Source organism: Manis javanica, chromosome 2, assembly GCF_040802235.1.
Source record: "Manis javanica isolate MJ-LG chromosome 2, MJ_LKY, whole genome shotgun sequence".
In the NCBI taxonomy this organism is placed as follows: Eukaryota; Metazoa; Chordata; class Mammalia; order Pholidota; family Manidae; genus Manis; species Manis javanica.
Genome location: NC_133157.1, coordinates 224,111,807 through 224,129,987, shown reverse-complemented (window position 1 = coordinate 224,129,987; position 18,181 = coordinate 224,111,807). Strand labels below are relative to the sequence as shown.

The following is an 18,181-nucleotide window of genomic DNA, read 5'->3' as shown; positions in this document are numbered from 1 at the left end:
GCCTTGGAAACCTCCCAAACTCCAGCTCTTTGTGACTGATAACATATTTTCACCAATACAGTGCTGCTCAACATGTAGGGATGCTAGTTTAAAATGCAGGTGACTGGACTCTACATCAGGGGCAATCATTCAACAACTCTGGAGGTAACACCAAGCATCTTTTAATACACTCTCCTTAGTGATTCTTAAGCACATACCTAAAAGCTCCATGAGGGCAGGAACTGTCTCTTTTTCAATGATCCCCATCACCTAGCACAGTGTTTATTTACCACAGGGTAGACACTCAAAAGCACCTCATGAAAACCCTTTTAAGTTTGATAAGTGAGTGAGAAGAACTATCATACCAGTCTTCTAAAATTCACAATACAGTTGACCCTTGAATAACATCAGGGTTAGAGACACTGACCCCTACCCATGCAGTAAAAAATCCATGTATAACTTTTGACTCCCTAAAAGCTTAACTATTACAGCCTACTACTGACAGAAAGCCTTACCGATAACATAATGGAAACCACAAGTTACTTGGAAATAGTCTGGGCAATAGAATCAATGATACTTTTTATACCAATTTGTTATTAACTCAACTGTTTCAATCTCCTCTCTGCCAATTAGCAGGAAGTTGAGTTTTATAAACTATGGTCACACAGTCTCACCTAACTAAAAGGATCACCACTGAACTGAAAGTCAAGACTGCTAAGACTCTTGAGAGCTCTCTCTATTTACGGCTGAAGAGTCATCTGCCTTGTCTAGGTTATTTCCTCATCTCTAAAGCGAAGGCCCTGGACCTGATGATCCCTAAATTTAGGTCAACCTTTAAAATTCTAGACTATCTAAAATAGTAAGAGCAAAAGGAGCAAAAACCCAGTGGAAAAGTATGAATGTTTTCCAATGAAAAGGCTGAGAGGGTAGATTCACAGGATGGATGAAAATCAAAGATACCAACTCTTCACCAACCCACCAACCAAAGATCAACTGTGAGCTTGATATGTAGACAACCTGTCCTCCTGCTACCTGCTCTTACCAAGTCAATTCCCAGAACACCACTAACACTGCTTTTCCAAAGCAGAAAGCAAAGCCTGCCATCTAAACTTTGCCACAACCCAGTCAAGGAGATGCCCTACTTTCTGCTATATTGGAATCACAACTATCCCAGCCTCCACGCTTGAGGTCAGAGATCTCTTAAACATTCAGGTTTTCATATTTGACTTCTACACCATTACTGAATTCCATCATTTCTTCTATCTTTGCCACTGACAACACTCTGCCCTTTATGGATGTCACAAATATCTCCAACAATATAAAACTTTAGCTTTGGCTGATGTACAATATAGCATGTTGAAAACATTCCATGCCAATTAGAGTCCCAAACACCTGGCTGGCCTTCTATGTAGCAAAAATGTGTCTTGTTTTATCTTTTGTAGGGGAAAGGGAGGCCAGGGGAAACATTGTAATTGCAAGTTGGTACAGTTCAATTTAGGTTCAATTTAGGAGACAGCTGCATGTGTCATTGGGTTTGGGATGTATTACATTTAAAGCAAAATTCAGATGATTTGGATGACTAGCCTTCCCTTACCACCTCCAACCTTGACAGGGTGCCAGATGACTACAGTCTAGCAAGGAATGGCTCCCCCACAGGGTTAGGCTCCCTTCTGATAATCTGATGAAAACCCTAGAGTCTTCTCCTCAGGGAAGCAGCTCACATTCACACACAATCCTGCTTACCATTTCTGGGGGTCATAGACTTAGAAGAGAACATTTCCTCCTCAAAGCAACTGTTTGACCATTAAGTATACTTGAGCAAAAAGAGCTTTGTGGAACGTGTCACCAAAGGAGAAATCTGGGGGCCACTATAGAATTCCTTTGGACTCCCCCTCTCTGGGACCTACCATTTCACCAGCCTGGTCAGAGATTAACTCAGAAATGGGCTTCAAATCATCCTCTTCATTCCAGTTCCTCAATCAAACTCTTAATTAAGGCTTCATTTATTTGTACAACATAAGTAAATAATTAAAAGAACCCAGGCTGTTAGATCAGACTACCTGAACTCTGCCCATCACTTTCCCAGCTAGGCGACACCAAGCAGTCATTTCCTTAACGACAAAGGCTTGGTTCCTCCCCTTTCACGTGTTGTATTACTGTAATACCTCCTTCACTGACCTTGCAACACTAGCCCAGCCATCCGCCTGCCATATAAATATGCTATAGCAGAGTCAAGGACAAACTGCTTTGATCCTGCCTATAGCAACTTCCCCCCTTCTCTAACCAACCCACCGTGTACTCCAAACTTGGTAAAAACATTCAGTTCCACAAACCCCAGCCTCACATACCTCTGCTCTTTTGCACAGGGTATGTCTTCTGTCTGGAAGGTTCTTCTTGCTTCTCATCTTCCACTGAATTTCTACAGAACCTTTCAGACAGCTAGAACCTGCAGAGGTCACCACTTGTGGTCCACAGCCACTCCGTGGTGTTTTTACCTTTTTAAAGGTTGTTAAACCTCCGCAAGGAATGGTTTTTACCTTTTTAAAGGTTGTTAAAAGAGAAGAATATGTGACAGCCCACAAGCACCCTGCAGAGTCTGAGGTATTTACTGTCTGGTCTTTAACAGGGAAAGTCTGCCAATCCCTCATCTTGACCATCACTGGGGATATGCCCTCCAGGTCCTTAGAGAGCCCTGTCATGACATTAGCACCGCAGGCCCTTGAACCCTAACAGCCTCATTTTCCTCTTGTCTGTACCATGGGGCTAAATACTGTATCAGGCACAGGACAGCTATCTAATAAATGCTGAACAAAAGAAGTAACTGAATGGACCAGCTCAGGACCAAACTAGGGAAAAGCTGTAAATGGGCCCTTAATAGTCCAGGATTATATGAGTCTGTTAAAATCCTGAGACTAGCATTTTACATTTGAGCACTACTTTACACGGAACTGCACACACAGCTCAGAGGCTGCAATTATGACTGCCTGACCTTATAGCTAAGGACACTGAGAATCACAGAAAGATAAACTGTCACAAGTGACATGACTAAAGGCAGAATGTTAGTATTTGACCTAGGTCTTCTGCTTCCTAGACAAGATACTCCTTCTATTAAAAACACCTGCCTCTCTACACAAACTATGATACCTAGACACCTTCGCTTACAGTTGACCCTTGGACAACATGGCTTTGAACTGCACACATCCACTTACATGTGATTTTTTTCAATAGGTACACTGGAAAATTTTTTGGAGATTTGAGACAATTTGAAAAAACATTTTCTCTTTATTGTAAGAATATAGTATATAATACATGTAACATACAAAATATGTGTTAACTGACTGCTTATGTTATCAGTAAGGCTTCTGGTCAACAGCAGGCAATTAGTAGTTAAGCTTTTAGGGAGTCAAGTTACTCGTGGATTTCTGACTGGGTGAGGGGCTGTGGGAGGGGGGCGGTGCCCTTACTCTCCACATTATTCAAGGGCCAACTATACTAATTAATATCTGAGACTTCAGGGGAGGAATAAAATTTCATTTCTGATTCATTTAATTTTGATCAAGTTAATGCTATTTTTGTAAACCAAACAAAAATGAAATGGACACCCAAAGTAAGCAGTGGGCATACACCTGTAAATTAAATATCCAGTAAGTAAAAACTGAGTGGTTTTCTACTTAGCACCCACAGCTTCTCATCACCCCACCTATGCCAGTCTGAGAACCTACAAGGTTTCTTAAGAACAGGCTTCACGACATGCCTATTAAAGGGACTCAATTATCTGTCCAGCTGTTTTAGCTGCAGAAAGACCCCAGCAAAAGTCAAACTTTAAGTAGCGAGGGTCACTGTATTAGTGGTTCTCTACTGCAGACCCACAGACTGCAACATGGCCCCAATGAGGCTCTCAGAGTTAGCCAGCACTGTCCAAGAGCACTTTCTGTGATGTTGAAAATGTTCAAAATTTGCACTGTCAATGTCGTGGTCAGTAACTACATGTGGATAGGAAACACTCAAATGCAGCTTGCGTGACTATGGAACAGACTTTAAATTTTATTCATCATTTAAATGGTCACTTGTGACTGGTAGCTACCACAGGAGGGAGCAGGCCCAAGTCTTGACTGTGAAATGAGTCCCTTGGCTCCTTGACTGCAGGCTGTATTATTTGGTCCAACCCCACAACCCCCACAAAAAAAACAAAAAAAAGAAGACTGAAAAAGATGGATAGAATACTTTAAAAATCTTAATGCAACCAGAAACTGACAATAAAGAAACGCCAGGCCAAAATTAAAGTGAGACTAGGAACCAAAGAGAGAAATGAGCATAAAAACCACCTCTGCCAATTCTGACCATTTCCAACTTTCATTTTTACAGCAGTGAAGGGAAAGAGGAATAGGAATCAAGGCCGGATCCCCCAAAGTTTCTAACCAAAAATGTCATCTCAATAAGCAGGACTCTAAAGGCTAATATTTTAGGATGAGAATAAACAGAAAGGAAATCACCTGACCAGTAGAATTACAGCTCCTGGAGATCCAAAGAACCTCAGGCCTTGAATCAGGCTCAAGGGAATCCCAGACTGGTTGAAGCAAAGACAAATATGTTCTGGGGGCAGCTACCTTCATCCTCGATCCCAAAAAAGTCCTACAAATAATTTGGATCAAATCAACAATCTACAAATAATATCCCACACCACATATAAATAAAGTATCTCAAAATGAATCACAGACCTAAATGCAAAAGCTAAAACTATAAAACTTCTGGAGGGGGGAAAAAATGGGAGAAAACATTTGTGACACCGTGAAAGCAGAAAATCTATAAAACAAACTGATAAAACGACATCATCAAAAATTTGTAACTTCTGCACTTCAAGACACTGGTAAGGGAATGAAAAAACAGCCACAGCATTAGCGAAAAGCATAGCATGTAGCTGATAAAGCCTTGTACCCATAATACATACAGATCTCACCAATAAGAAAAAGTAATTTTTAAATGGGCAAAGATTTGAACACCAACAATACATGGACAGCAAATTAACATACAAAGAGAGGCTCAATATTATTAAGCATTTGAGAAATGTAAATGAAAACCACAATGAAATGCCACTACACACCTATTCGAATGGTTAAAATTAAACAGACTAAGAACTACCTCAATGCTACAGAGCAACAGGAGCTCTCACACACTGCTGGTAGGCATGTAAAATGGCATACACTACTCTAGAACACAGCATGGCACTTTCTTAAAGAACTAAACATACACCTACCATATGATCCTGCCATTACAGTCCTAGACCCAACAGTCCTAGGACAAAGAAAGCCTATGTCCACACAAAACCTGTACAAAAATATTCATAGACTTTTATTTGTAATAATCCCAAACTAGAAACGACTTGCTACACATTGAGCACATTCAATGTCATCCCAAACAATATCCAGAAGAATTTTTCTGAGTTAAAAAGTGATTCCAAAACACATACAGATCTGTAAAGGGTCCAGGACAGCCAAGGTACACTCGAGGGGGATCCGAGTGGGAAGACTTCCACATGAGATAAGACTTCCTGTAGAGCTACCAGGCAGCTTAGTACCAGTGGAACTGAACAGAATCCAAAACCAGATGCACACACACATACAGACCTTTCATTTACAACAAAGATGGCATGGCGGAGCACTGCCAAAAGGATGCCCTTTCCAATAAGTGGTGGTGGGACACCTGGACGGCCACATGTTAATGAAATTGCATCTCTCTTCATACTACACACCAAAAACAATTCCAAGAGAATTATAAAGTTACAGGTGAAAGGCAAAACTATAAAGCGTTTAGAAAATACTAGAGAAATTAGTTCATGACCTGAGGGTAGGGAAAGGCACAAAAGCATCAACTACAAAGGAAAAAACACTAAACTTCTCAAAAAAAACAGCACCGCATATGACAAAGTGGGAAGACACAGGGCAAAACATACAACCAACAAAAAACCTCTGTTCTGAATATATATAGATATCTACAAATCAATTTTTAAAAACCTAAAAGAAAAATAGGGGCACTTAACAAAACAGTGAAGCCAAAATGGCCAGTAAATGTATAAAGATGTGCAACCTCATTATAACCAGGAAAAGGCTATTTTAAGCCACAAGGTGATAATACTACAGAAACCCCAAAAGGGGAGGGAAGGGGAGACTGACACAAGGCCAGAGGGAGGAGCTGAAGAGGTAATCAGAGAGGACTAGTCAATGGCCGGAGCCTAACCCCTGCCTAACAGCTTAGCAAGGAGTAACAGGACAATCACTGATACTGAGAAGCCATTCAGGGCCAGGCACTCCAAAGTACATCTAAAGGGAATCACAGTCTGTAACTGACCATAAACTCTAACTTTAACTTCACTTGACCAATTTTAAGTAGATACTGTTCCAGATCGCTTTTTCCCACCAGCTCATTTCTATTGTTTTCGCCTTCATCCAGATGTGCAGTGGACTCAAAATTCGACAGGATGGGATTACATTACACTTAATTCCATGGGCCTATCCCTAATTCTTCCTCTCCACCTTTGTAAAAAGTTTCATATACTTAAAGAGACCTATTACCACAAAGCCCCCTCAAAAAAGTCATTTTATTCTTTGCAATTGGCTCCTTTCAGGACCTCAGCAGGAGGAGACCCTTCTTCAATCATTAAACAAATCACTGACGGAAACATGAGGAAGCTGTGGGGGATCCAAAGATATGTAAATATAATAAGGAATCCTTGCATCTGAGCTTACAATATTCTACTAGCAGACGGACGCATCCAATCCTGCATCAGACATAACAGACACAAGGCACATCACCAATCCCATCTTTGTATACTGTCTAACTTACTTAGTTGTTTTCTTAGGAAAAAAGGAAAGGACAAAAAACAAAACAAAATGTATTAAGTTTAGTATGAATCTAATGCTAGGCACAGGATCAATTCACACAATACAATTCATTAGTCACCACAAGACTTGGCAATCACCCTGACTCTAGCATAAGCTAGCCAGTTTTTCAGCACCAAAACAAAAACGTGTGGCTTACGCACTCGCACGTACATGCTCTAGCACTGCCAAAAACCACCAGTTAGAAGCCATACAAGCTGCTACTTCAACATAAAATTGTTCATTTAAAACCCAAACCAAGATTCAAAAGAAGTGTTCTCAGCATAAAATATCCAAAATCCCTAAACAAAAGTAGTTGTGAGTTTTCCCAAGACTTTAAAGATCCTGAAAAGCATGTTTAAAAGTCCTGAAGTGACGGCAATCTCTTCAACAAGAAGTGGACAAGAGACTATACACATACCTCTGCCGTTTATGACCCAGTTCTGCCTGCTACAATTTGCATTTCTATTTAAAACACTCTGAAACAGTGGTTCACAAAGAGCACGCACCAAAAGCCCCAGGACAACACACTAAAACAGAGTGCTGGCCCCACCCTCATGGTCTGATTCAGAAGGTCAGAGGTGTAGCCTATTTGCATTTCTAACCTGCTCCAGGTGACAGAGATGCTACCATCGGGTGACTGACTGAGAACCACTGCGCACAACCTATAGCGCACACACGCCTGTTTACCCTCACTGCACAGCAAGACTAAGAGGAACTTGCCGAGGAAGAACGAACTGCTCTTTTTTACCCAAACACTGACTTTTTACCCAACCATGAAGGTAAGTAACTTGCCTTTCTCAAAATGTTTTATCTGAACAACAGTATGACAATAAAAGACCCTTTGAGTAGGTCAAGGGAAAGCTGGCATATTGTATAATTAGGGCTGTAGTATTAGGAAGATGGGTTTTTAAAAATGGTTTCAGGGCATAATATTAAACCCTTGAAAAGCATCCAATGAATCCAGCTGTTTAGTAAAAGATACATTATAGCTTCTGGACAGTAATCAAGGATCTTTTATAAATCCCACTCATTTGTGTCACCTTGAGCAATTTTCTGTCTTCAGAACTTAGGATGAGTCCTAATGAACACAAGATCAATTCCTACAAGATAAATTTCTAGAAAAAAAAAAAAGAATTTTTCATAATTGTAAAGGGGCAGAGCAATACTTTTTCCCTGGCCCAAGTCTGACAGTACTAGTAATCTAAAATAAAGTAGGCCATGGTGAAAACACAGATAATCCAAATTCTCCCCAGTATCCAATTCTATGAAGCCTTTAAATGAGGTTCTTTACAGAGTTAAACAAAACAGGAGACAGCTGAATGATGCAATAACAGTTCTCCAATAACTAATAATGCCGCTAGGTTCTTTCAATCAATAAATATTCATTGTGCCAGACACTGGGATGCAACAGTGTATACAAAAATGTTTCTGCCCTCTTGGTGCTTAAATTCTCCTAAAACACACAATCCACTGAAAATATACAATGTCTAAAATCCTTTAAGCTCTTTCTTCAGCCCAGCGGACAAATGCATGGTGCTTTGGTCATGAGCAGACCCAACAAGCACCTACAGTTCACAGCAGTATGCAAATACCCACTAGCAGGACTTTTAATACAGAACATGGAGGCGGAAGGGAGATAATGGGCACAGACGGCCCACAGACACAACTTTTTAGGTTCTTGTGAGCCTTGGTTTTGGTCCACTGACTCCAAATAAAGGAGGAAAGAGTATGTCAACTCCTCAAAGCAGGATGGAAAATTCTAGATCAGTGAGAATGAGCACATTCATTTCAGAAACATTTATAGAGCAGTAATGTGTTAGAGATTATAATTACTAGAACTTACTACAGTGGGGCTTACACCTGTATGAGAAATGTTTGATTTGTTTTTCCCTTAAGTTACCCCTTGCTCCCACAAAACAGTATTCATAAACATCATCGACCAAAAGAAGTATCTGATGAAAAAACTGTAAACGTGGAAGTTACTAAAGCACATCCCTTTAATAAGCATCAATCACTGTGCCATGCATTATACATTTTTATTTAATTCTAAATTAATTTAAAATAATTAAACAATTTCGGTATATTCATTAAAATGTTTACTGACACTGTATTGGCCAGATGAGAATCATATGATAAAGTGTCAGATTCAAATGGAAAATATAATTACATAAACTTTCCCAGACACCGTAATTACACGGGCACACAATTTACTCCTACTCAGTAAACTAGGTAAAGATTTTAAAGATTGCTCCTCTCCGGTCTTGGAGGCCACATGCTGTTCAGGAGCTAGCACTCCCCCGGAGAGTCCTGTGCGCTTGGCCAACCAGGATCTGCCGCTCGTGCGCTGAGAGACCCAGGGCAAGCTACTCTACCTCTACATCCAGTGTTTTATCTATAAAATAAAGATATAAATAGCACTACAGCTCAATAGTTCCTGTGAGGAATAAAGGAGATAGAGCATTAAAGTGCTCAGCTCAGCTCTGGCACATAGTGTTTAACAAACAGAGTACCGAGCCTCTCCCAGATGTATTTCATTTTAAAAAGGTAATAAGGCATCTACCAACACCACATGGTACCCACATAGGAAACCTGTAATGTTACAGTTCTTCCCCATCACTGAAAAATATTCAAACGTGTAACTACAGTCACTTTTCTTGTTCTGAAAAATGAGCTTAAACAGCAATCTACATCAGTAAGAGTTAGGTAGGATTATTTTAATTAATACAAAGTTTGTAAGGAAACACCTTCATGTTCTTAAAAATAAGTAAACTTTGTGGCACTCCAAATATAATTTTCTCAGAAGCTTCCTACTGCTAGAGTGGGAATAGTATCACTCAGACAAAAACATCCATTTCCTATTTTTGTCTATAAACCATTTCATTAGTTTTTATGTAAATCAGACTATCATTAACAACATTTGATAAAAACTCCATTTAAACTGAAAGTTGAACTATATATGCTTATCTGAAATTTTTTTTCCATCACAGAGATTAGTAAAAAAAAAAAAATTGTTATGGACAGGAGCAGAGGAGGGTTTCTTTGCTGCTTTATAATGAGAAACACATTTATGCAATTTTGAACAGTTAAAATTTGGCACTATTCCTAGAAATTAAAGCCAGAAACTGGTAGACATATATTTCATCTCTCTTACACTAGATTTGTTTTTGGTAGTCATGCAATGAAGGAAAAAAAAAAACGTTGCCAAAATGTTGGTAGAGAAAAAAAGGAATAAAGGGCTCAAATAATCCACTACTAAACATTGTTTACAGAAGAGAAGTAAAATAATAATTTCTCAATGCTGGTGAAACAGTGAAACATGGGTGCACCCAAGGATGAGCTGGAACAGCCCTCCATCCTGTTCCATTCCAAGGATCTAAGGATTGATAAACGACTTCACATTTGAATGCTTATTTGCATGCATAAACTTCCTGGAGTTTATTACTACTGACTAAAATAAGATCATTTAGTTTGCCCAAATTTTTTTAAATTTGCATTTAAATAATTTATATGGACATCAGTAAAAATTCTCAAAAACAGAGAAATTTTTGGCTAATTATTTAAGGGAGTTTAGGAAGGAGAAACAAATGAAATACGTTCTTAAACTAGAGCTTTAAGGCAAAATAAAGTACTACAGAGGCTAAACTACTGATTTACTGGCAAAAAATAAAAAACCACCTCATCTCACAAATACAAAAATAACTTCTAACGCTATTGAAATTTAAAATAAGATTTATTTTAGTTGAAAATTTGTCTAAACTGAAAATGTTTAATTTCAGAAGTTAAACATCTACATATCATATTAACACTGAATTGTTTCTTTAAGACTATTTCCTCAAAACTAAGACACCTTAAAATACAGGAAAAAGGGGTTTCCTCTAACTCAAGATAACTCCCCAAGAAAGGACAGTAATTTTCAAAATCATTTTTTTACTACATTATAGAATATATATATAGTATACTCAATATAACATAGAATAATTTCTGCTGCAGGAGCTACTCAATATTTTTTTAAAGGGGCCAGCTTTAGCAATACAATTTTTTGTTATTTAGACACTTTCTCCACCTTCCTAGCAGAGAGTTATATATGTAAGAACCCAGCTTTGAGAACTGGGACATAAAAGTTCTGTAATTTCCAACAGTGGGCATGGAGTGTTACAGAAACAATTCTAATGATCCTCGCTGTAGTTTATAAACACCTCATCAGTCCTGCATTCATGGAACGTCATTCCCAATCTTACTCACTTTCAGTGGACTGCCAGCCTCAAAGGAGGCTTAAGTCACATCTCCTCCAGGAGTCTACCCCCATTCTTTGCCCCAAACGTTAAACACTAAGTTTTGGATTCAACGTCTTTATCTGATACATCTCCTCTGAACCATGTATATATAGGTCCTTCTAATCAGTGCCTCTGCTGAAGCCTCACATTGGCTGTGGGTTCCTTTAAAAGGGAACATGTGGTTTAAACAATCTTTTCCCAAGGTTCATTATGAAATTGGATCATTTGATAATGACCTAAAAGAAAATCTTTGGAGGAAAATCTGCAATACTTGATCTTGCTGTTTCTTATACATTTAGTACATAAAAGCGTTTGAAAGAAACTATGATAGCTGGTTTCTCTCTTCCAAGGGTAGACAGAAATAGAAAACAATATACTGGAACACAAACTTCCTTTAAAAGTCTCGTGTGTTTAAATACTGCAGGGTTTTAAAAATTAACTGAATAGTACAAATGGATTAAAGTATTATGGACATCGTGCTTCTACAGAAATAAGTTGATGTTAATTTGTTATTTATCCTTTGGTCACTTCATCCACACACTCTCCTCTCACTTTTCATAAAGTTTCAAAGATGAGACAGCCGACCAAAGTGCTTAGCTGTGTCACTTCCAAGAGGAGACTATTCTCATTACCCGTTTACAAATAAAATATTAAGGGTGAGGCTCCGGTATTTCATCTCAAATAGTAATGGCCTATTTTTCCAACCATGAAAATACTTACATGTGAGGATCCCAATGACAGTTGTCTTAAACCCAAATCCCCAAAATTCTTAAATCGCCTTCAGCTTGAACGTATTTCAAGCAATTCCCATAATTACTACAATATTACTATTATCTTAGTCTCTGCCAAAAACCCAGCTGCAAGCTAACTATGCAAGAATGAGACACTGTTGAAATGGCTTTAAAAAAAAATTCACCCTTAGCGCATTAAGTTACAACATCCTGCAACAATTAAATAAAACCAAGTAAACACACACACACACACAGTCCTCCTCTGGGTGACTGGGCGCTAGGAAAGGGACCGAGGAAGGGAGTTCTCCCACCTAAGCCGGCGCTGCAAAGTTGGGGGCTGGGCTGAGACGAGGAGGAAACTTGGGAAGCACAATGAATCAAACGAGGGCTTGGAGGGCCGGCGTACAGGAAACCACGGCGCCGCAGAGAACTTGGGAGCCCGCAGCCGGGCAAGGAGCCGACCCGGACGCGGGTTCGAAGCTCACCCCCCGCAGGCCCTCGGCCCCCTTCCCGGCCCAGGGCCGGAGACTGCCCATTCCGTGCCCGCGGATTCCCCTCTTCCTCCTCCTTCCTCTCGCTCTCCTTTTGTTTTTGAGGCAATCGCCGGGCTCCGGTGGAGGCAGGCGGGCCGTGCTCCCCGAGTCCCTGGCCTCCCCCTGCGCTCCGGCCTCGAGTCCCTCAGACTCTCCGAGCGCCCGGTCTCCCCGAGCCCTGGGCCTCCTCTCGTCCCCCAAAAACCCCACTTCCCCGAGACTTCGGCCTCCCCACAGCCCCCAGCCTCGCCGCGGCCCACCACCACCACATTCCCGGGCCTCCCCGCGCCCCCCGCGCCCCCGGCCTCCCCGAGGCGCTGCCGGCCGGACGACGGGCAGGCGGGCCAAGCGGGAGGGGCTGGTATCCGCCGCCCTCGGGCCGCGGCCCTGCCCGCCACCGGCCCCGGGAGTCGGCCCGCCCGCGCCCCGGCCCCGGCAAGACCCCAGCCCGGCACTTACTCGGACCGCGGTCGGCGCAGGGCGGCGAGAAAGTCGACGACGGGGCGGCGCCGCCGGCGGGCCGACGGGCCTCCCTCCCACGCCTCACGCCGCGGGCGCTCAGCGGTCCCGGCCCGGCGGCGGCGACGGCGGCGAGCTCGCGCTCTCAGGGCCGTGCTGCGTCGGCGCGGGCCGCGCGTGCGCGGCGGCCGGCCGAAGCGCGCGCCCCACGCCGCTGCGCGCGGCCGGCCGCGTCTGCGCCGCGAGCTTCCGCCTGCCGGGAGGCCCGGCCTTACGCGCCGCGGCCCGCGCATGCCCAGCACGCGGCCGGGCTCCGCTTCCGAGATCGCGAGGGGCACCGGGCCGGGCTTTCGGGGTAGCCGGGCGCGGCGTGCGGGCGTGGCTGCGGCCCCGGGGAAACCCCGGCCCCGCCGAGCTGACGCTCCCGGGGTTCCAGCGGCCGCGGCCTGGGCCCGCGGGGTTGGACGGACCTCTGGGAAGCCCTTGCAACCGCTTCCCTGCCCCTTCTGCAGGACTTCCCCCGTTCGCGGCCCTACGGCCAGAGTCGCAGTCAGAGCTGTTGGGCCCGAGCGGTGTACCCGGGCTGGCCGTTCATCCCCTCCCCAGACTTAACGCCCACCCTAACGAGTAAGGGGCCCTGAGCCCCTTTGCAGATAGGGAAACAGCCTCAGGGGTTTATTTATTGGCGTCATAACTAATGCTGGACTGTCCCAAGATTGGTCTTGAAAGATGGTCTGAAAGGAGCTTTAAAAATCAGCTAGAGACACAACAGTAGCGCCGGCAGATCACCGATCTGGGGCCTTTAACCCCCAGGGCGCTGGTCCCCTAGGTCTCCGGCTTGAGAAGGGGGAGGAGGATCCGCGGGATCTGGCGTTCCCCAGGCAGAGGGCGGCTGAGACGAGAGCCAGTTTGGAATAGAAGCTGATTGGTTATGACCGGAGCATGGTGGGTAGAGGTGGGGTGGAAGGGTGTAAAAAAAAAAAAAAAGGAAATGGCCAGGGCCCTCCTAAATCGGGCCTAGGAGTCTGGAGTTTCTTCTGTAGGCAGCAGGGAGCCTTTGGAGGGCTTGAAGCAGGAAGTGATACCTGATTTGTGTTCTTTAAAAAAAAAAAAGATCACTGACAAACCTTGCGGTAGGAAACGAAATCAGAAGCAAAGCAACTTTCACTTCAATGGTGTCGCTTTGATGTTCTCCACAAGCCAGGAGGCAGCATAGGCACCTACTCTTTGAAAGGCAAAGTCCCTGAAGCTCAAAGAGGAGACCTGCCATTCTGTTCTCAGGAGCTATAATCTGACTCTAGTTATAACAGAATTAGGTAAAATAAAATGCCTATGTGTAGCAAGAGTTTTACCCTATCTAAATGTTTTCTTTTTATTGTTCTCTAAAGAAATGTATTATGGTTGGTTGGTTGGTTTTTTTTTTAACTACCTTTCACATTGTAAGGCATTGTGTCTCTGCGTGTCAGACCCAGGGCCTTTGCCCTCCCCTGTGTGCTCTACCCAGAACTCACCTCCCTCTGCTTGGAACTTCTCACTCCTTCATTTATTTCAGGCTTGGGTGTCACCTGGTTAGGTGTCAGCTGAGCACTCTGCATAATAGGAGCCACCCATCATCCTCCATCCTTTCACACACAATCTCCACCCCCTTCTGCTCTGTTGTTCTCCAAAGCACCTATTGTTCATGGCAGCCCTGTATTGCATACTTATTTCTTGATTGTCCCTCCACTAGAACATTAGATTCATTAGAGCAGGGACTTTGTTCGTGTGTGGGTCCCCGGCGCATAATAAAATATCTGTTGACTGAGTGAATGAAGCTTTTGGTGATGGGACGTAAGAAATTATTGTTATAAGTGTAAGAAAGGAATGGGAGTCCAGGGAGGGAGAGACAAAAGGGGTTACATTAAGGCTATCTTTGGAGGAGGGGGTTGCAGTTAGTGTGCAGAAGACCAAGAAGGGCCACCAACTCTTTGACGCAACTCCCAACAAGAGAGATCTAATTATTCAGCCCTTGAATCTGAACAGATCTTGTAATTCTTTGACCAATAAAATGTGTCACAAGTGATGTAGCAGCTGCGGCCTCAGGAGGCTGTGTGGTTTCCTTTCCACCTTCTGAAACAAGACCAAGCTAGCTGCGTGAGGAGGCTGTGCAGAGGACCTAACAGGCTGCCAGCTGCCAGGTGTGCGAATGAGGCTGCACAGGATCACCTGGCCCCAGTCAAGCCTTCAGCCAACTGCAGCCACATGGGACCCAGAGCGACCAGCAGAGCTGCCAGCTGCACCCAGCGCAAACTGCCAAGCCAGAGAATGAGAAGCAAATAGAATACTTGTGGGTTTTAAGTCCCCAGGTTTGGGGATACTTTTTTACACAGTCATAGATAACTGATACAGTCAATTTCCTGGATACATTTGAAACATGTTCTGGAGGGCAGCTTCCATTATTGTTCTGCTGAATAAAAGAAGAAAGAAAAGAACAGGAAGAAGTGAAGTAAATGAGAAAGACAAAGAGATACAAACAGAAGAAAGCCTAGACCAGCCTAGGGTTGTCTAACAGACCCACCGTATCTCTTGAGCATCCTTTATGATTCTTTACCTCCTCCAACGCTGGGCAAGTGGAGTAACACCTCTGAGCCTCATTCCTCAGCTGCAAAAGGGAGCTTATAAAGAACCTCCATAAAATCAGGTTGTTGGGAGGAAATGAAGCATCCCTGCAAAACTGTGAGTGCTTGGTAGAATCCCTCAATAAGTGCTATTGATTAGCTCTAGCATTGCCTATGGACGCCTCTTAATCTTCAGGATCATGAAGAGGCATTCACAGGACCACCCAGAGCATAACAGGTCTTAACAAAGGCTGATTTTGCTGGTTCTGTGGGTCAGATCCTATATACACTGTCTCCAAAACTCGAGGGAACCCTGCAGCATAGATACTGTTGCTATCTTCCCCATTTTATTGATGCGAAAACTGTGACTCAGAAAAAAGAGGAGCAGTGAAGCAGCAGGGCTAGAATTCAAAGCCAGGGTGTGCCAGACTGCAAAGTCTGTGCACCCCCCTCTCCCGCACAGCCTGGGCTGCACTGAAACTCCACACAGAAAACAAAACACAGAACACCATTTGGTTTCTCCCCTTCCTGCCCTGTGCCAGATGGCCCAGCACTGACCTTGTGTGGGAAGCCCTCAGGAGGGGCTTCCTGTGTGTTGGCAAAGCAGCTGCAGGGACCCTGGGAGCCCAAAAGCACCCCCATCACCTCCCAAGTCTGGTGAGGGCTCGCCCCCAGGAGGGACGTGCTCATGGCAGGGAAGCAGAAACACGCTCAGGGCCAGCAGGTGGATGTGCAGAAATGAGGGCGCCAAAGCTGATGTCACCAAGGAGACACTGAGGCCCAGGTTACTGTCCATATCATGGCACTGCCAGCCTGCAGCTCTGCCTACAGAAAAAGTGACAGAAAATGAGACCCAGGAGACTGATGCCTGGGGCACTTCTGGATCGGGTAAAATGTGCCCTGGGAGATGTGGGGGTACCACATGGCCTCAAAGGGGTCCTGGCCCTCATGTGTTAAGAACCAGGAGACTGGTCAGGGAAGAAGGAGGTGTGAGCAGTAGAATGGAGAAAGGAGTCTTACAGACCCGGGCTCAAATCCCAGCCCCCCGACCCCACCAGGCAGGCAACTCAACTTCTCTTAGACTCAACTTCCTTATCGGTGGACTGGGGAGAGGAGGAGGGGCAGGCTGCAAAAGCAGAAGGGAAAAGGGCAGGAGATACCCCTAGGGAAACGGTCAAGGGGGAAACAAGGAAAGCAGGGACAGTATGAGACCTGGAAGACAGCTCCTGCCTTCAAACTGGCCAGCGTGAAGACACATGGGCCACAAGCACCACATGCAACTTGCCCAGGAGGGAACATTCTGGCCTCAGGGTGACTAGGCTGTTTATACGAGTTTTACTACCCATTTGAAATTTCACTTTCCACAGGAATTTAATGTAGGGATGTAGAGATGTGGGGCTATTAACACCTTCAAGGGTGGGGAGGAAGGGCCACACCTGCCAGTACTGCCTGCAGTGAGCACACCTCTCCTGTGGGGATATGGGAACAGTGCACCCCAGGTGGGGGCACATCCCCCGCCGGAGCTGGACCAAACGGCTATCTCAGGTGGAGGGGTGGAGGGTTGTCCCTGGTCTGGACCCAAGCACTGTATAAGGAAGGTTTCCTCTGTAGTCGGGGGGTGGGGGGAGTTGGGGGGTGTTGGGCAGTAGGCCTAGGGCCCAGACCCGGGAGCAGTATCCCTGGGACAGCCTCACAGGGCCTGTGTAAGGCCCTGTGCCTCCTGTTGTTGGCAGCTTGGCATCCAGTCACTTTCACTGGGGACCTGGGCACTGGGAGCAAGTGGCACCTGGAAGAGGCCCAGCTAATGCCCCTTATCAGAGCAACCTGGAACACTCACTGGTCCAGAACTTGCAGCTCAGGTTCCAATCAGAGTCCTCCCAGAGCTCCCATGTACCCGACACCCACTGCAGCCCCTGCCCAGCCTCTATAGAAGAAAAGGTCCATGTTTTCTGGGAAATTCTGCCCCAAACCATTTGTTATCATTTAATTTTCATAACCACCTTGGATAAGTACTGTTAAGTGCATTTTACAGGGTAAACTGTGGCCGGAAGGTGATGGCTACCCAGCTTAAGTCTGCTCACTAAGTAAGTGGCCGAGGCAGGATTGAAACCCAGCTGTGTGGCTCCAAAATTGTGCTCTCAGCAGCTGGGCGTCCTGTGCCAGATGCAAGGGGAGTGGGTCCGGAGTCCAAGTGAGGCTCACATGCACTCTCCCGAGGGGACGGGTCAGCACACTCCTGCTTCGTAAAGACAGCAGCTTCAGGGACTCCACTGGGCCCATTTCAGTTGTAGAACTGATGAAAACTGCTTTTGTAATCATTGTCATTGTTTTGATCAGTGGCAAACCTAATCACAGCGATGTCCTCTTGGCACATTTTGTGGGGCACAGTCAGCACAGAGGCAAGTTCCCCTTCATTGTTTGTAGTTTCTAAAATTTAATCAAACTGCTGTTGAAGACTTCCTGTTTGCTTCATCTTCTCAGCTTTGTTTCTTCTTTCCTGAGCTTGATTTTCACATTTTCTATTTTCATCATGGCCTTAACGGGTGCTGATGGTCAAGGATCTGGGGCTGTGCTCCCCAGACGGCCATGGGGAGAAACCGGCACCTTTTTCCTCCCATCCATTTCTAACCGGTACTTTTTCTGAAATGCAATAAAAAGGAATTATTAGAAATAAATGAGATTTTTAAAAAGCAGAGGCATACCAAATACAAACCCCAATTTTTTATTATT

The 18,181-nt window shown here is 44.4% G+C and overlaps 1 protein-coding gene across 5 annotated transcripts in view; it reads right to left on the bottom strand.

The window, feature by feature from the left end:
* PTK2 (protein tyrosine kinase 2) overlaps window positions 1-13,056 on the bottom strand; it is a 299,782-nt gene extending 286,726 nt beyond the window's left edge. For 3 of the 5 annotated variants that reach the window (XM_073230262.1, XM_073230268.1, XM_073230269.1), the window contains exon 1: window positions 12,855-13,035. The gene's annotated coding sequence lies outside the window, so the exon portion shown is untranslated. Of the gene's footprint in view, window positions 1-12,854 lie in introns of all 5 variants that reach the window. The other 2 variants (XM_037023289.2, XM_073230260.1) reach the window with 2 other exon arrangements.
* Window positions 13,057-18,181: the final 5,125 nt, after the last annotated feature.